Consider the following 8,142-nt stretch of genomic DNA (forward strand, 5'->3'; position numbering starts at 1 on the left):
GCAAAGGAATGCTGGTGAGAGTGGGAGAAATACTGCAGGAGGAACCACAGTGTTCCTTCCAGATCTGCCATGCTGGCCCTCGGGAAGAACAAGAGAGCAGTCCCAACCCGGCGGAGGCACAAACTGGGACAGGGCATGAAGGACTGGAGAGTACCCGGTGGCAGGCAGGCAGGCAGGCAGGGGAATGAGGAATCAACTTGTCCTCAGAACCCCCAAACAGGCCCTGACACCACAGGGGAACAAGCACAGCAGTGGTGGTATCCGGACACCAAGGCTATAAACTCTGTTCAAGCCTCTTTCCCCCCCAAGCACCCACTGCCGTCTTTTGTTGATGACTCTCTACAGGGCAAGGGGTAGATTAACACCCTCCTGACCCCTCATTTCACTCCCTGATGCTCTTCCAGTAGTAGCTGGGATTACAAAGATTTATTTTTTTGTGCTATTTCATTTTCTTTAATCTACTTGCTTGTGTCCAACAAAAACCCTACACACCCATATGGAAAAAACTACATAACTACATACGTAATTTCTCTTTCTACATGTATGACCAAAGTGTGAGCCAGTTCCTTCCAGATGAATGAAGATGGCAGAGATTAATAATAGTGCCTAAACACATGTGCAGCCTGGTGTCCAGGCTGCATGTTTTCAGATGTTTATGTTTCTTCATTGAGTTGTAAATTTTAATGCACTGTAAATTGCACAAGGTATTTATCTGGCAATGGCAAAAGAAAAAAAACCACATTATTTATGGTGTTTCACAAAATCTCAGTCCCACTGTTTATAAAGATCACAGGTTTATGAATGGCAACTAGAGATTCCTAAGGAATTACCTTATTATAAGTAGAACTCATCTGTGACTCTTCAACAATATTGATTTAATAAGAGTATATATTTTTGGTTCCAGGAGTCACTGAAGTGCTAATCTTATGTGATTAATACACTATCGAAGTGTTAGTATGATGGAGACAGTAATGCGTATAAATATTCTATTTGTTCTCCAGCTTTTCCCAGTTAGGGCCATGTAATGGGTGTGAGAGGAAATGAAGTGTGTCACTACTAGCCAGGGGCATGAAAGATCTTGAGCAGTTCTCCAGTCTCTCCAAATCTGCAGGGTTGACAGAAGAGTATGAGGTGAAGACATTGAAGCAGCCTACATTGCAAATCACTGCACTGAGCGTCTCCCAGACCCAAGTGGATATTATGTGAGTGAAAAATAAACATTTACCATGTTAAAATGCTGAGATTTGGGAGATGTTTGTTACTGCAGCACAGCCTGCCCTGACTAATATAGAGAATAAGAATGGATTTCAGTCTTGAAGTTTAAATAAAAATCTGGAGTTAGATGTGTTTAGTCTTTTAATTAAAGGCTTAGTAGGATACAGCAAGCATTGACAAACTTTTTCTATAAAGGACCAAACAGTAAATATTTTAGGCTTTGAGAGACAGAGTCTCTCCACGATTACTCAGCTCTTCCATTGGAGCACACAAGCAGGCGTGACAAAGCATAATGTGCATGGCTATGTTCCAATAATTCTTTGTTCAGAAAAACAAGAAATGGCCAGGATTTGGTGCATAGTTCCTGGCCCCTGTGTTAGAGAATCTATTTTAAATGGAATTATGTTGAGTACTTGGAATACGAGGTTCCTGGGCCTACCTTAACAAAGTACCACAAACTGGGTGGCTTAAAGTCACAGGTATTTACTCTCTCACAGTTCTGGAAGCTAGAAGCCTAAGCCAAGGTGTTGGCAGAGTTGGTTCATTATGAGGGTTCCCAGGGACAGTCTGTTCCATGGCTGTCTCCTAGATTCTGATTGTTGCTGACAATCCTTGGCATCCCTTGGCTTGCTGGATGACATCATTCCAGTATCTGCCTCTGTCTTCACGTTGCCATCTTCTCTCTCTATGTCTCTCTTATAAGGAAGCCAGTTATATTGGATTAAGGGCCCACCTTAAGGGCCCTTAATCCAATGTGAGGGCCTACCTTACATCTCTTAATGAATTATATCTTCAACGACTCTCTTTCCAAATAAAGTCACATTCTGAGGGACTGGGGGTTAGGACTTCAACACATCTTTTGGGGTGCACAGTTCAACCCATAGCATTTGGTTACTTTAAGAACACTTTTCTCTTAGTAACTTGACAATGATACAAGTGAATTTTAAATAAGTTCGTAGGCCTTGCCTTTACTCAGAGAGATCAATTCATGAACTATTTTGACAAGGTTGAAATTTTAGGTATCTAATAGAGCAATTAAAAGAAAAACTATGCTCATAATTAAAATAATAAATAGAACGTTGTAATGAACCTTTACCATTCAGCACTGTTTTACAGGCTTCTACTTTTTCCAAATCGTTGATTGATGCTTAAGATGAGAAAATTAGATATGATTTACATACTTTATTTCTTGGGACTATTATTAAAGTACAAGATTGATGAAATGATTATTCCTTAGAGTCTGAATGCAGACATCTATAAGGATTTATTAAAGACAAAAACCACAATTTCCTTGGCAGGTTTTGGAACCCTAAAATGTGAAAAAGCAGCACACAGTTAAGTCATCAAGTAAGCACTTTAGATGTACTTACAAGGGGTTCAGAAGAAAGAGGGACCACCAAGGCCTGGTAAGGGGGTGCCCTCTGAGGGATGAGAGTTTGGATAGACTGGCAGGGAGCATCTGATATGAGCAAGGGCATAAAATGATGTAGCTTATGGGGGAGGATCAACCTGATTTGAGGCAGCAGGGACTTGTAGGGAAATAACAATAGTTATAACTGCAAAGAGTCATCAAACCTGATAGAACAGACCCTGAATGTCAGCCTAAGGAGAGTTCAGATTACATTCATGAGTAATAGGTCTCTGAGCGATACGTTTCTGAGCAAATAATCAAAGCTGTGTGGTGTAGTCCACAAGATAAAGAAGGCAACGGATTGATTAGGAATTAGCCAGGCATTATCTAGGAACGTCTAAGCATTATGAAAAAGAGATGGTAAACACTGTGGCAGGATGATCAGGAATGGTTCGTAAGAGTTTGAAGGGTCTTGATGATGAGACTTCTGAGAGAAAACCATGAAGGTGAAAAAGATAAGTCAATGCAATCTCAAGAGGAAGGAAGGGAGGAAAAGAAAATGCGAGGAAGCCAATGTAAACACAAGGAAGGAAAACAGGTCAAATTTTAGCTAATTACTATTAGAATGAAGACGAATTCACTAGTTCTACTCTAATTAGTCAAGATAGGATAAGATATACACGGTTACATATAACCCCCATATTTTAATAGCTTAGCACAACAAAGATTTATTTCTTGTTCATGTTATATATCCAGTGTTTACTGGAAGGGAACTCTGTTCCACAGATCCATTCAGATGAAGAATAATGGGCATTTCACCATCTCGTGATGCTGCTTTCTCAACGTGGAGTCACATGAGGGGAAGAAAGAGCGTGGACAGTTTCCACCACTCTTAACTGCCTTCAGTTCATTTGCCAGAAGTAGTCACATAGCCCCAGCGCAATTGAAAGAGAGGATGGAAAAGGCACAGAAGCCCAGGTAACATATGATAAGTACCATCTCTACTGCGTTATCATTTTCCCTTTTATTTCAAAAATAAATTGTTGTCTGTGGGTTTCTGTTCTGAATTTGCCTTTGGTAAAGTGAATCTAATTCTTTCCATACATTTCCACTAACTAACCACCAGGAAATCTTGTATATTCTTAACCATAACCAAAGGGCTTTACTTTCACAATCGTTCTGAACTACAGAGATATAGACAAAAGCAGAATGTTAAAATCTGCTAATTGTTTTTCCCTGCTGCCTGAAAGAGAACCACGTGAAGAGCACGGTTACCCCGGAGTGCGGTAGAGTCAGAGACTAACATCTGACTCGTCAGAGAATAACAGAGACTAACTTGACTCATTCTCTAGGAAAGAGGCTATGGCTAAAGAGGCAAACACTGAGCTGCCAGAGTAAAGAGGACTGTCACAGGAGGGGTTTGCCTGTAGAGAGAAAGTTACGTGTGTGTGTCCTGTAGACAGATGTGGAACCTACAGAAGGTCAAGCCATGGGTTATCTTTAAAAGGATTCTGCCTAAGAGCATGTCTTGCCAGGGACAAGATAATCTTAGCATGATAGAGGCTGGAAACAAATCATCAGATGCAGGAGCTGAGGGAAGGGCCTGACTGCAAGTAGCCAGTTAGAAAAGCCATCACCAGGCTGAGAACTGATGAGTGATCTTCAGAGATAGGTGGGGATTGGCAGGGAGCAGGGAGTCTCCAGTAAATCCCAAAGAACAACCCTTAAGTGAAAGAGTCAGCATTTGGTATCTATGAGAGCTGGAAGTCACAGAGATGAGCCGAGTACTAAGCAAGTACGACCTTCATGCCCCATCCTCTCCTGGCACTGACCTTGGAGGGGCCCCAAACAGAGCAAGGAGACAGAGGCCAAAAGCTAATGAGAAGAAGCTGACAACACCTGTACACTGCATATTGTAAGAAACTCTAGTCAAATAATGAATCCTTGTGAATTGTTTTTGTTGGCGGTAGGTCTGATGGGGGATTATGTTTTTAGGAATTTAAAGTATGGGTAATCAGTAATCCATTAATTCAAAACTATTTAATTGAGTTCCTATAACTGAGTACATGCGGTACCTACAAGCTGCTATAGGATGTACAGAAGACCCTCATCCTACTTTTTCAAGTTTTTTACATATTAGTGAAAGAAACAGACAAAAAAGTAATCTTAAGACAATGTGATTAGTGCTGAAAGAGAAGAAGAAAGTGCAATATTAGAGCCGAGACTAAGGACATTTTATCTATCTGAAAGGATCTAGAAAGCTTCCCTCGAAGGTGATACTTAATCTGATATTTAATGTGTTTATTTAACCATTAACCAGAAGGTTGAAAGAATGGAAGTTATTCTCGGAGGCAAAAACAACTTAACACAAAGGCATGAAACCCAACTTGCTCAGAAAACTGCAGATTTAGCAGTGTGGTTATAGTACTAAGTACCATTGGATGGTGGTGGGGAACTCGTCTGGAGCTTATTCAGAGCCCATGTGACATGGTAAGGAATTTGGGGATACTTTTTAAGCCATTGAACATTGTTAAATATTTGGTCTTGCTCTTTTTTTACATATATGCTTTTAAAAGTTGGGCTTCCCTGGTGGCGCAGTGGTTGAGAGTCCACCTGCCGATGCAGGGGACACGGGTTCGTGCCCCGGTCTGGGAAGATCCCACATGCCACGGAGCGGCTGGGCCTGTGAGCCATGGCCGCTGAGCCTGCACGTCTGGAGCCTGTGCTCCGCAACGGGAGAGGCCACAACAGTGAGAGGCCCACATACTGAAAAAAAAAAAGTAGACAGTATTGGAAGATTTTTTTAAATTATGTATAATTTCACTATCCAGAAAGGACTACTTAAATATATTCTAGAGTATTTTCTTGTATTATTTACATATTTAAAAATTTTTATCCTATTTCAATTTTGTAGCCTGTATTTTTTACTTCCTATTATACTGTGATTATCTTCCAGGGTCACTGAATAATTTTTGACAACATGATTTCTAATAAGTGACCAGTATTACAAGAAATTAATCCACTATTTTTTATTTCACCGTTCCTTTACTGTTAACAGTTCGGTTGTTTCAAATGCTTTGCAGTTACCGTCTAAGTATTTAAATCTTTCAGTGCATTTTTTTTATGCTTTTAAGATAGAGTCCAGTACATTGAATTGCTAGATCAAAAAGAATAAACTCCTTTGAAGCTATTTTTTTTATACATTTCTAGATTAATTTCCACAAAAATTTTGCTAATTTACACTCTCATCCCTTGTTCAGTAACAGTGTAAAATAATCTCTGCTCCTTTATAGGTTTATCAGTGGGACAAATTATTTGCTTTTATAAATAATCTTTGCTGTATTTTTTAATAAAATAAAATCTTAATAAACTTTTTATAAATGATCTTTGGTAAATAACTTTTGTTTGATTTTTTTTTTTTTTTTTTCGGTACGCGGGCCTCTCACTGTTGTGGCCTCTCCCGTTGCGGAGCACGGGCTCTGGAGGCGCAGACTCAGCGGCCATGGCTCACGGGCCCAGCCGCTCCACAGCATGTGGGATCTTCCTGGACCGGGGCACGAACCTGTGTCCCCTGCATCGGCAGGCGGACTCTCAACCACTGCGCCACCAGGGAAGCCCTTGTTTGATTTTTTAATAAAAGTTCACTGAAGAAATGTTGGGAAATACAGAAAAATGCAAAGAAGAAGAGTTATATTATTTTATTTTTTTTTAAAGAAGATGTTGGGGCTAGGAGTTTATTAATTAATTTATTTTATTTTGCTTCGTTTCTGTGCGAGGGCTTTCTCTAGTTGTGGCAAGCGGGGGCCACTCTTCATCGCGGTGCGCGGGCCTCTCACTATCGCGGCCTCTCTTGTTGCGGAGCCCAGGCTCCGGACGCTCAGGCTCAGTAGTTGTGGCTCACGGGCCTAGTTGCTCCACGGCATGTGGAATCCTCCCAGACCAGGGCTTGAACCCGTGTCCCCTGCATTAGCAGGCAGACTCTCAACCACTGCGGCACCAGGGAAGCCCACATAATTTTAATTCTATTTCTTATAATTAAGGATTGGTAACATCTTGGTATATAGCCTTCCAGTTTCTTTTCTTTCTTCTTTTTTTTTTTTGAGTATAGTTGATTTACAATGTTTTGTTAGTTTCAGGTGTACAGAAAAGTGAATCAGTTATACATATACATATACCCACTCTTTTTTAGATTCTTTTCCCATATAGGTTATTACTGAGTATTGAGTAGAGTTCTCTGTGCTATACAGTAGGTTCTTATTAGTTATCTATTTTATATGTAGTAGTGTGTATATGTCAATCCCAATCTCCCAGTTTCTCCCTCCCCCTCTTGCCCCCTGGTAACTATAAGTTTATTTTCTACATCTGTGACTCTACTTCTGTTTTGTAAATAAGTTCATTTGTACCTTTTTTTTAGATTCCACATATAAGTGACATCATACGATATTTGTCTTTCTCTGTGTGGCTTAACGTCACTTAGTATGATAATCCCTAGGTCCATCTATGTTGCTGCAAATGGCATTATTTTGTTCTTTTTATGGCTGAGTAATATTCCATTGTATATATGTAACTCTCTCTCCCTCTAAGTATATTTAACAGAATTGAGATCTTACTTATTTGGACTAACTTATATTTTGTCTTTTGCATACAATACTGTAGAGCAAGTGATGTATCAGTTCATTAATTAGGCTTGGCTTTCAAGAGCTGCATAACATTCCCTTATACGAATGGGCCCTTATAAATCATCATTCTTGTATTGGAAGTTAGGTTGGTTCTAATCTTTCATCCTCACATGAGTATCCTTGTGCATACATCTCTGTGCATACCTTGAATTAATTTTTTAAGATCAATTGCTAAAAATGGAAATGTTGAGTAAAAAGATGGGAACATTTTTAATGAGTTTTAATTCACTTGGCAAAGTTTCTTTCCAAAAAAGATGTTCCCATAATTAGTGAATGAGAGGTCTTGCTTCACAATCTTTGAGGGTTAACAACATTTAAATTGTCCTTATTTGACATATAAAAATGGCTTTTTATTTTAATTTGCCTTTCTTTGATTATTTATGACATTAAATATCATTTTAGGTCCTTATGGACAATTTTTTTTTCTTATTTTGAAGATTTGGTGCCATTCTTAGGGGAAAGTCAGCCTTTTTAGATGTTCAAAGTCTTTTTCTGTACCTTTAAGAACATTAACCATTTATCTGTAATATTTTTTCATATAGTCCTTTTTTCACTCTGTTTTCATATTGCTGAGTTTTTGGATTTTCTTTGCGTCTTCATTGGTTAGAATACATCTTTAAGCAGGTTTATCAGGACACTTACAGGGGGACTTTCTAAGCCTTTGCATAACTAAAATATCCTTTCTGTTGCCATCACATGTGAATGACATCTTGTTAGGATATAGAATTCTTGGACCACAACCTTTTTCCCTCACTAGTCTATAGCTATTGTCTTCTGATACACAGCATAGCGGAGAAAAATTATGAGGTTGGCCTTTGGATATATGATGGTTAGTTTTATATGTCAACTTGACTGGTCAGTGGAGCACCCAGATGTTTGGTCAAACATTATTCTGGG

This window comes from Aethalodelphis obliquidens, unplaced genomic scaffold (assembly GCF_003676395.1).
Source record: "Aethalodelphis obliquidens isolate GAN/ISIS:26980383/991018 unplaced genomic scaffold, ASM367639v1 scaffold34, whole genome shotgun sequence".
Taxonomy (NCBI): Eukaryota; Metazoa; Chordata; class Mammalia; order Artiodactyla; family Delphinidae; genus Aethalodelphis; species Aethalodelphis obliquidens.